Source organism: Diabrotica undecimpunctata, chromosome 2, assembly GCF_040954645.1.
Source record: "Diabrotica undecimpunctata isolate CICGRU chromosome 2, icDiaUnde3, whole genome shotgun sequence".
Lineage (NCBI taxonomy): Eukaryota > Metazoa > Arthropoda > Insecta > Coleoptera > Chrysomelidae > Diabrotica > Diabrotica undecimpunctata.
Genome location: NC_092804.1, coordinates 58,926,310 through 58,939,301, shown reverse-complemented (window position 1 = coordinate 58,939,301; position 12,992 = coordinate 58,926,310).

Genomic DNA, 12,992 nt, shown 5'->3' with positions numbered 1-12,992 from the left:
AAAAGCAATTTATCTTCTCATGTATCGACATCCAACCTACTATTCGATCAATACAAAAAGATCTAAATTCTAACAAATCTAAGAATAATACACTACACTACCATTTTACTGTAGTAGTAAATATGTTGAAAAAAATTGAGCCAGGAGGTTTAATAAAAGCTGATCAAAGAGGTAGACACACGCCAACCAATAAAACTCCTTCCGAAACCATAAATAGTATACATCAACATATTAAATTATTCCCAAAATACGAGAGTCATTATTCCAGAGAAAGGAGTAAGAGAGATTATCTGGGCACAGAACTTACAATAGAAAAGATGTATCAACTGTATATTGATGAATGCAATGAAAGACATGTAGATCCAAAGCTCAGAGCAAAAAAGTGGTTGTACGCATAAAGACTTCAAGTTGTCGTTTAAACCGCCCGAGACATTTGCGATACATGCAGTACATTCACCGCTCAATTAAAAAATAATCTTACTGCAGATGAACTAACCAGTGTACAGGCTGATCATGATGCTCACCTAATTGAATCTAAAACTCGGTATAACTTAAAACAATTGGACTTTATAATAGCTAAAGAGTCACCAAAATACAAAGTACTATCTGGTGATTTGCAAAAATGTTTGCCTTCACCACTAACAAACAATTGTATTAGTTTCTACAAAAGGAAGCTTTGGACATTAAATTTTACATTACATGATGCCAGTGATTCTTCTGTACAATGTATAATGTGGGACGAATCGAAAGGGGCCCGAGGTGCAAATGAAATTGCCTCGTCAATTTTGAAATGGGCTAACAATACAATTCCAGGTAGTCAAGTAGAGGACATCACTCTTTGGACCAATAACTACTATGGACAAAATAAAAATATAAGTATTATAATGTGCTATTTTTGGATACGGCAAATAAAGACGATCACTCAAAAGTTTTTACTGAAAGGGCACACACATATGAAAGCAGACACTGTTTATGCTTTAATCGAAAGAAAAAGAAAGAAACTCTCCAATTTGGCGATTTTAACACCATGGGACTGGCAACAACTAGTTATGCAAACATCACGTAAATACACAGTGCACAATACGGAACTTGCAGATTTCAAAAACTTCAAAAGGCTGTTCGATAAGAAATTGTCATCTAACCCTCATTTTGTAAGTAGAAAAAAAATGTTAATAAAGACCCTGTTCTACTGTCAACATGTGTTTTTCTACAAGTCCAACAAGAACACATTGAAAAGTTCTTTTATAAGACCGATTTCAATAATCAAAATATGTATGAAGTGGACTTCATGAGGTATCGAAGACAGCAAGTAACGTTTCCAGCCCAATTAAATCAAGTCTCAGTAATCCCATTACCAATCACAAAACAAAAGTACAATTACTTAATTACACTACAGTCTTTTGTTCCGTCAGTTTGTCATGCGTTTTATCAAAATTTAACACATAGCGATGTAGCCACAAACGATTACCCACAAGAAAATGAAGATGATATGGAGCATCTTTAACAATTTTGAAACTTGTCGTCTATAATTTTACTTAATTATTATAAGATTATAATATTTACCTCTAATAAAATAATAGTATAGGCTGTTTAATGTGTTTGTATTGTTTATTTCGTAAAGACCTTAACATGCAATGTCACATTATTTAAAAAAGTTGTTAGAGGTAAACAATACTATGTCCAACTACATATTTAAAAAAAAAATTAAATAATGAACGGTAAACCTCAGGTATATAACACTTCATGGAATGAAAAACGATTATACACACCACAATAATAATATATTAATCTTGGTTAAATATAAGAAACATTTGAGTATTTACTGATTACAAATTTAAAAAATTTTAAAACTGCTCTCCTGAAAAAGTAAGAAAATGGACATATAGTATATTTGAAGAGTAAGCTGGAGTAAATTCTCAGAATACTAATCTTCGCACCTCGAAATACATAGGCGTGCACATCTAACTAAAACGTAATCTTAAAACAAAAGTTCGCGTTAAATTTATTTGGATATTTAGAACAAAGTAATTAATCCAATCCAATACTGGTTTAAAATAAAAAGATATACATAAAAAGAATAAAAATTGTATTATTTGTGAAACATACAGTTAATATAAAATAATAAAATACAATAAATTATACTGAAATGTAAAATACATACACAAAAACTGTAAGTTTTTATATATTCCTATTAATAAATAATAATATTCTTAATACTAATAATATTGGAAATAAGAATGAAAATTATATTAGCAACAAAAAATAAACAATGAAGTTGTCGGCAATTAGTTCAAATGTAAAATAAACTTCTGAGCTACAGTTTAAAGTTAAGCTTCCTCATATTCTGTTTCAGACGAAGTGTTATCCGATCCGGGATGAATTATGATAGGTTCTATACTGCTATCTATTATATGATCAAGCTCCCACATATTTTTCTCAATATCCATAACGTGATTAATACATTTTTGCCAATGTTCAGTCGTTACTTCGCATATTGATTTATGAAAAAGAATAGTAACATCTGACAATTTAAAAGTTGTATTATTTCGAGCAACGTTACTTTTAACTTCGGCCCATAGTAATTCAATCGGATTTAGCTCGCAATGATACGGTGGTAGCCGAAGTATTTCAATTCCTCGTTTTTTGGCTATTTCCTCAATGACATATTTTTTATAATTTTGTTTATTAATTTTAGCAAGCTCTAATAATTCTGTTTTTGTCATTGTATCGTCAAAGATTAAATTCTTAGAAGTTAACCACATTGAAATTTCATCATTCCTCCATTGAGTAGTTGGTAAACGTTCAACTAATCTAGAGTGGTAACTTGCACTGTCCATCACAATAACTGAATTTTTAGGTATGAATTCAATCATCTGTTCGAAATATTCTTCAATAGTTTTGTCTTTTCAAACTCTCCATACAGTATGCCCTTCATTAACCCACGTTTCATCTAAATAATAAATGTTCTTATTTTCTGTCCTCATTTTTTTTTATTTTTCTGAGGTAGTCTCGTCTCTAACACACAATTTCTTCGGAATCGATAAGCATTGACGGTCTGCCCACTTTTTCATACTTAAAGTTTAACTCAGCAGACCAATACGAATTAAATTCCAGTGTCGAAAATTACACTGATAATTTTAAAATACATAAAAACAACGTAGAAAAAAACATTTTGGAATTCGACGGACATGAGATTCACAGCCTTAACGTTCCTTTTTCCTTCATAGAACTTGCTGAAGCCTTAAACTCTTCTAAAGATTCAAGCCCAGGACCAGACGGTATCCCCTTAGCATTTCTACTACATCTACCAGACAATGGAAAAAATTTATTACTAGACCTTTATAATTTTATCTGGAGTAACCAGGTTTTCCCATCAACTTGGTCCGAAGCAATAATACTACCACTTCTTAAACCTGAGAAATCCCGGACATCACCTGAGTCATATCGACCAATATCTTTAACCAATATTATATGTAAAGTGTTAGAGAAAATGGTAAATAAAAGGCTGAGATGGTATTTAGAACAACAAAAACTCCTTATTCCACAACAAAGCGGATTTAGGCAAAATAGATCCACTATAGATAACCTAATAGACTTAGAGTCAGGAATACATGAAGCATTTGCAAATAAGCAAGATTGTATTGCAGTTTTTTTTTGATATTAATAAAGCTTATGATACTGTCTGGCGATACAATATCATATCAAAATTGCAGAATTGGAATATCAGAGGCAATATGTTAAAATTTATTTCCAATTTTCTTCATTCTCGCAGCTTCATAGCTCAATCAGACAACGTTAACTCAGATAAAAAAGTTCAAAAGAACGGAGTACCACAAGGATCAGTTATAAGCTCAACCCTTTTTCTAATAGGCATAAACGACATACTTCAACAATGCTCACCGATTGTTAAAGGAAGATTATACGCTGATGACTTAGTTTTATTCGCCAAAGGAAAAAACTCTTCATCTATTCAAAAACATTTACAACAAACAATTAATCAGTTAGAATTATGGTCTAGGACTATCGGATTACAATTTTCACCAACAAAAACTAAATGTATTTTATTTACACGAAAAAATAACACTCCAACTCCACATCTAAAGCTATATAATCAAACCCTTAGTTTCACAAATAATATCAGATTTTTAGGTATGGTTTTCGACCAAAAGCTCACCTGGAAAAAACATACAGAAGAACTTAAAAAATCATGCCAAGCAGGACTAAATTTTATGAAAACTATTTCCAGCAAAAACTGGGGAGCAGATCAAAATACGCTATTACATGTATATAAATCTTTAATTAGATCCAAACTCGACTATGGTGCGATAGTTTATTCATCAAGTAAAATATCAGTATTGAAAACATTAGAAACTGTTCAAAACACAGCTCTACGAATAGCTACAGGTGCGTTTCGAACGACACCAGTTGAAAGTTTACAATGCTTAACAGGAGAACCACCACTAAGTTTACGATGCAAATACCTTTCTCTCTCATATGCTTCTAAAATAGCTAGTAATAAAGAACACCCTACTGATACCAATACGTTCACAGATCGATTTCAAGACACTTTCTCTACAACAAGACTAGATCCACCATTTTACGAAAGAGTTAGAAGAAACCTTCATGACCTACATCTTAAATTTCCTGAAATTCTCCCAACAAATTTCCTAACTTCTCCACCTTGGTTAATACCAATTCCCAAGATTAATACTAACCTTAGTATATATATAAAACGTGAGACTATAACAGACCTGATCAAACAATCATTCTTAACAGAAATGGAAACTTATAAAAATCACTATAAGATATACACTGACGCATCCAAATCTTCAGACGGTGTTGGTGCAGCAATTCTTACACCCAATACATCCTTAAAATTTAAATTCAAGCCCATTACTTCGTCATATACTGCGGAGTTGTTTGCAATATTACAAGCACTTATCCACATAAAAGAGTCGAAACAGTCCCCGTCTCTCATAATAACCGATTCACTAAGCTCACTTCACACTATCAAACGTTTATATACCAATAATCCAATTGCCTCACATATCAAATCAGAAATAGAGATTCTAAATAATAATAAGATCACTGTTGACTTCATGTTTGTTCCATCACATTCAGGTATACAAGGAAATGAAGAAGCAGATGAACTAGCACGCTTAGCATCCTTCAGCCAGGACTCCATTCTTATTAATGAGGTTTGTTCAGATGACTTTAAGTCAGAAATAAAACATAAAGTGTTAAGTGCGTGGCAAAATAAGTGGAGTTCATCACAAAATAAACTCAAGGAAATCAAACAATTAGTGAAACCGTGGCTCCAACCCACAGCGAATAGACACGACCAAGTGAGAATAACACGTTTGCGACTAGGACACAGTAACTTTACACATAAACACCTCTTTACGCGAACTGAGCCGCCAATGTGTGAAAATTGTCAAGCAACACTCTCCGTGAAGCATATACTAACTCAGTGCAAAACATATGAAGCAGCAAGAAAGAAGCACACTATCCCAAATAATATTAAGGAAGCCTTAGGAAAAAACATGAACGTTAAAAACACAATCAGTTATCTTAAAGACTCAGGACTATATCAATTATTGTAATTTTTTCTAACTTTACCCGTATTATATTTTTTAGGTCGCTAATAACCCTGGTGGTTACAGCGTAAATAAATAAAAAAAGTTTGTCTCTACCGGTAATGGCTTGTAAAACTTTATCTAAAGTTGGTATTTGTTTGTTAAAAGAAATGAGTGGACCATTCTACGAATTGCATTTTTGAAAAATTCATCCACATTCACTTTCGACAATTTTGGTCTTCCAGGTCTCGGTTTGGGTGGCGTTATACCAGCTGATTTTTCTTCTTTTAAAATGTTATATCCAGTTGATTTTGAATATCCCATTACTTTAGACGAAACTTCAACTATACTATCAACAGTACTGGAAGGATTGTGTTGCTTAAAATAATTGTAGACGTTAAGGATAACACTCTTTTCGTTAAGTGATAAATGATTCAACTTTATTTTTTTAACTGATGTATAATCACACGTTTAATTCCATATTCTATAAACTCACTATTCACTCTTGCAAAAAACAACTGTGTCAGATCTCTTCACTCGCTTATAATTGACTAAACAAAAATTTTCTGATATTAATGAATTACTATTTAAAGACCATTAAACATTTTATTAATCATTGGTTTTCCAAACAAAATCGAAATTTATACTATTTAAGATAGCGTTCACATTTATCAGAAACCATCTTTCGCTAATCGACTTTTTCTATCTAAACTATCAAAAGACCATTAACTAAATACCTATGTATTTTAAGAGTTTCTTTATTTCTTGTTATTTAATGGTTATTATCATAACGACAAAAATAGCCATAAATAACGTTACTAAAATAAACAGATTTATATAAATATAATATGCTTTGAAAATGGTTTAAATATTTAACAAACCGAAACAAATAATGTAATACCCTTAAAGTACGTCTATGACCAGCTGAAAAAATCCTAGCCTACACAGTTCTAACAATAGCAGGTATTTAAATTTAACGATAGTCCATGTGATATGGAAAAATTTCTATCTAAATAGTCAAACCCAACGTAAAATAAGCTAAAATATTGACGTTGTACGAAAAGCACACGTACTAAAATTTGCTTAACAATTTAGTTTTTTTTTCTGAGAATTTACTCCAGCTTATTCTTCAAATATACTATAGTGTCCTTTACCTCCGAGGTACCGATTTATAATGTATATTTAATCTACTCGGGTGTTAGATTAAATTACTTGAGCTACAATAGAAGTGTATATACGCACTTATAGATAAATTCCCAGAGAAACAAATACGTCCAAACTCTTAGACAACGCTACTAAAAGTCAGTCTAATCTGTTAGACTACCCAACGAAAAGTGATCCTCTTTTTTTCAAATTGGACAAACTATCTCCTATAGTCGGACAATTTTCAATTAAAGGTAACTAATCTACAAATTGAACTAAACGGTAGCGGCAACCATGTAAAATGTCAGCAGTAAATTCTTACCGGGTCATTTTTATTTTGTATGCTTCGCCCACGTAAATAAGTGAAAAAGTAAGAAAATTTGCTCCCGTAACAATATAGATTGGTGCGATTCACGAGTGTATAGTGAGACAATTTCATTGAATAGTTTGAAACATCGGTAAACATAGGAGAAATATGATATTTTAGTTTATTTAATCAACATTTCTTATGTACATAGGCGTAGTGTGTTCTATTTTGGGAATATATTTATTAAATAAACTTTATTATTAACTTAAAATATATTCTTTATATAGTATTAACCCATTAACGGCCGTTCAATATACAAAGAGAAATTTGAGAATTAATTTATTAGATTGGATTAATAACACACAAATTAAGACTAATTTACAAACAAAAAGTGAAAATTTTCGAAACATTCAGGGTGTAGATGCATTCTACACCTTTTACATAAATAAATAGTATTACTTTTGCACACCCTACATTATTGCACTATCGTTTTTTTTTGTAATGTGGACAATATTGTCGAATCTGGTTTCATCTGGAAAAGCAAATTTAGATTGGCATCCACGTACTAAGTTTAACACTGATGTAACGTTTTCTTTACTATTATAAACTATAAATATAAATCTATGTCGGCTCATGTTTTCTCTTATAATGTGAACTTCTTTATCCTCATCCTTTGACCAATGCATATCAACTTGAAGCAGAGTATGAACCAGATACTATACATGTGCTAATAATTTTTTTTAAAACTATGTTATTCATTTTAAAATCGTGACGGCTATTCTGCAATTCATACCTATTTGTAAAATATAGAATGCTCTCAATTACTTTTTTATCAAAAAAGAGTGAAAAAACTTCAATATATGACTTGCCTCCAAGGTTGGCTTTTATATCGTCTAAATATCAATCAGACTGATGTTGAATTTGGATTTACTATTTTTGCCTGGTTTTTTCTTTTGACGTTTTATCTGTGATTCAGAGGAATATCATAATAAGAATCGTCAGAATTTCCAATCACTTGTATTTTATATGTACCTGCAATATCCGATTTTATTAATTATTCACAAATAATATTATCATCAATGTCTTTTAATTCAGAAATTTTCTAATCTAATCTCGGCGACAAATAAACCACATTAAATAAGTTAGCATTTTCACAATCTGAGTCTTCTTCTAAGAAAGCTATTAACTCTTTAGTAGTTAGTGCCATCTTCATTTCATATTTCAAGAATTTACTAAAATAAACAAATGCACTACTTCGTGTATACACGCATATATATATATATGCATAAATATACACGCATTCACATGATAATAGTTTAGCTTACTTCATTTTAATTTATATGAACTTCATAATATATTTTTATATTTATATAAACAAATAAACAAAAGGAAACTTTCAAATTAAGTTATATATATATATATATATATATATATATATATATATATATATATATATATATATATATATATATATCGTTTACAGCACACAGCAATTTTATAAATAGAGAATGATGTGTAATGACGAGATCGTATGTTAAAATTTTAGATTGTTTAGTCTAATAAAAAAATAGGATTTTCGATAACTTGATAACGAGTTGACCATTATAAATGATGGTTCAGCAACCTTGTTTCAGCTTCCCAACAATATTATCAGTGCTGTTGATTTAACAATCGTGAGTAGCAATCTGGCTTTATGTACCAAAAAATCTGGACTGCGGCAATAGTAGGTAACCATTTTCCCACATACATAAAAATCAACGATATTGAACTATCAGATACAACTTTTGTAAAAAATTCTAAAATGATCAACTGGTTTATCCTCTTGCATACTAAAAACTTTAGAAATCATTATAAAAAATAGAATAGATTGGTTTTTAAAACATAATCTCGTTTTCAAAAATACTCAGGCAGGTTTCAGAAGAGGTAGAGGAACTGCCAACAATTTAGCCCTCCTTCATACCTTCATTTCAGAAGCCTTTGAATCTTCCCATTCAGTCCTTGCCGTCTTCATTGATATTAAATAGCATATAATAATGTGAATATATTTAAACTTTACAATAAATTACAAAATTTCAATGTCCCTTGTCCTATAATTAATATTATTTTTAAAATTTTGAAAAACAGGATTTTATATACTAGATCCAATAACGGTGACTTTTTGGGCCCGTCTGTAGCAACTAAAGGTTTACCCCAGAGTTTACCTTTAAGTCTTATCTTATTTCATATATACATATTGGATCTATTTTCCATTCTTCCTAAAGATATGCTATATTAATGGATATGCTTACGATTTGGTTTTATATGTTAAAGGAGCAGTTATCCAACAAATAGTTAATAAAGTTAATATGGCATTATACAATGTACAGAAATGGTTGTGAGAACATGGCCTAATATGGCTCAAGTGGGACAAACATGTTGATAATATTTTAGTTAAAACAAAGCAAAATATTAATATTTTACGTGAAATTTGCAGAGTATGGTGGAGTGCAGACCCTAGGACTCTTTTAATAGTCTTTAATGCTTTAATAAGATCTCACTTAGACTATGGTCCATTCTTATTCAGACCTATATCTCGGAAATGTATTAATAAACTTAACACAGTAATTTTTGAAGGCTTAAGAATTTCTTTAGGTTGTATGAAATCTACCCCTCACTTGGCTTTGCTAGCAGAACCGCGTAATATATTTTAAAACATGGGAGGTTAATATTAGCTACTAAATTTTTAAGTAAGATCGTTAATATCAAAAACCATCGTTTGAATTTATCCCTTGTTGACTTACGGAATAAACAAACCTAATTTTTATAATGAAGAACATTCCTTACTTAGTTTCAACACTAGAATGCTTTTTTCCATATTTTAACAAAATATATTGCCCATAGTATGAGATGGATTTTGATCCAGTAAAAACACTAAATTGCAAAATAACAAAGAATTAATATATGATTAGAGAACAATTTTCAATATTTACTGAAAAATATATCAATGATTTTACTTTCATTTATACGGATGTCTCAAAAAATTGTAGCAAAGTAGGTTTTGGCATTTATATTCCTAGTATCAATTACAAATTTTCATCCAGACTACCTGATGAACTGTGCATATGCAAAGCAGAAAATATGGCTATATATCAAGCAGTTAATTTGTCCATTAATAGACAGATCAATAAAGTTATTATCTTTTCCGATTCTCTTAGTGCAATTTCTAAAATTAATAATAGTAATAATTCTGCTTCGGTATATTATTGGTGCCTTAAAACAAAAAATCTTATTTCACCTGCAAATAGAAACGGGTTAAAAATACTTATCTCATGCATACCGGGTCATTCCGATATATCGGGCAACCTACAAGCTGACACACTGGCCAAAATAGGGAGAGATCTTAATATTTCTTTGAATATGAAATTAGATTCCCAAGACTTGTTACCCATAATTAAGAATAAAATTAAAATCAAATTCAAAAACACTTGGAAAACTTTAATTAGCAAAAAATAGTATCAGTATTACAGAGTAAAAAATATTTTTCCTAATAAGACATGGTTTCAAAACTTTTCATATAAAGATAGGAGACACATTACTATTATAAGAATGTGGACCCGTTATTGTTTAACAAGTCAACATCTTTTCAAACTAAATTTGGTGGACAACCCTTACTATCAATGTGGCCTAATAGAGAACCTAAATTATATATTTTTTGAATGTCCCGTAAGGATCATTCCGGGTTTTGACCTATACACAAAATTCATTTATATGTATGAATTATAATTCACCAATTATAATTACTATATATTCATTCCATTTTAAATAAACTTACTGAAGAATCAGTCAGCATTTTGATAAAATTCCGTTCAATTAATAAATTAAATTTATAATCGACAATGCTCAATATCTTTTGTAGTGTTTACTAAAATAACCTGATTCTTTTAATACCTTTTCCTACTGATTTACTAACCTTTTCAAACTGATTTTTAATAACGAATTAAATAAAATGTTCCAGTTTTTTAAAATATAGGTACCTTAAAAATTATTAAAGAGTGCTAAATATCAACCAGATCTACCAAATAGTGTATAAGTTATTCAATTTATTTATCCCGGAGAGTGACTCTACAAGTATTTTGTAAATTCCAATAGATTTTTTGAGGCTTTATTTTTAGGGTATATTAAAAAAAACTTAAACATTTTATTACCTTTTTTATTAAAAACCAGTTTAAATAAGAACTTTTTTTATTTATATTACTTTTGATATTTTTTATGCCACATGCTTATTAGTAGATTCAATAAAAACCTGGTGAAAAATACACTTTCAAAAAAAACCCTTATATGACCAATAAGCACCAAGGCAGCTTTCTTGAAATCATATTTATATTGTTTATTAACATTAAAACTGTGTACTGTGATCATTTCTATAGATATGATAGCTAGGAAATTTGGTATTTATTTTTATTGTTAACTTTGTTTCTTGTAAAGCTATGATATCTAGTTCGAGTGAACTGATAGCATACTGAAGACTGTTGTCATTTTTGTGAACATTGTTGCGAAATTCTTCATTTGTTCGTTGAAACACGCATCACGTTTCTCTGCGTCATTATGTACCTTTTCGGTTTCTTTCTCTTTTGTAGCATGCACGCTCTTGTTAGCAGAAGCATTCAGAAGTGTGTGTGGTTGGAGCGTTGGTAGTTATACTTCTTATTATTTTAAGAGTGTTATTTGTTTTTGTTTTTGGCACTTTAGAGCAGCCCCTGTAATTTATGAAGTGCGTTTCACTACATTTTATATATTTGAGGTCTTTTGTCTTTTTGATATTCGCTGCTTTGGTGCTCCTCTCCGCATTTTACAAACTTGAAGAACAGGGGGAGATTTTTCCTGTCGAATCTTTTAGCAATCATATTTGCCTTTGCCTTGTAGTTCCTCCATAATACTTTTTGGGTCTGTGGATTCGTGTAGGCTTCTGATTACCAGTCTTTTGGTTTTTTTTTTAATCAATTTGATCTTTTACGTTGTATTTGTCTAATGTTTTGGCTAGATTGCAAATCATGGCTAGATAGTCCCCTCTATCGTTAGTTTATATAACGATTAACCTTCCTGATTTGGCAAACTTATTTGTGGATATTACTCCATTTTCTGCTGCCTTTTGTACTTAGGATTTTCTGGCTCTCACCAATAGACTTTAGTATTATTAATGGCGGTTTTGTCTTCGTGGCTTTGTCCTTCTGCGTGTATGTTTGGTTTAACGTGTTCTTATCCTTGATTTGTGTCTTGGTTGGGTTCTTTCCTATTTTTTGTTTTTACAAAGTTTTGGCTGCGGTGGCTGCGAAAGTTTGTTCGTTTCTCTCGGTCTTGTCGGTTCCTGCTCCTTTTCTAATCTTTTTTGGATTCTCTAGTTTTTTTGGTTTGAATCGTCCCTCCAGCTTCGTTTGCGTCGGTTTCCATCGTAAATTTGCTAGTAGTAGGCTGCTCGTCTTGTCTAAAAACAGTTTCTTTCACCATTTTTTCGATCGTTGTCGGCTTTTCTTTTACTGGTTTTCCTTTTTTTTTTGCTCCTCTGCTTTTTGGCTATTCACAACCATCTCCGATATAGAAAGGGGGTTGATTTATTGTTACAAGAAACTGTCTTGTCAGCATTTGATTTTTTTTCTTCCTTTCCCTGATTATTTTCTACAGCTCGACCATTTGTGCTTAAACGGTATCAATTCTTTTGCCTTAATAATGATGTATATGTTCTCCTGCTACATTCTCTTAATCTGCTCGACCAGATTATTCACTAATCGGGCTATTCTGCTGAGTTGCAGAGCATTTTCAATAAACTATTTATATGTAATATATTTCTATATAAGGTTCTCTTTTATGGGACAGAAAAAACAAACAATTTCTAAAGTGCATATTCTTACAGTACTAATATGGAATGCATTAAATATCAGTTAATTGCAGTAATAATTTTATTATGTATATAGTTTGATTATAAACATTTA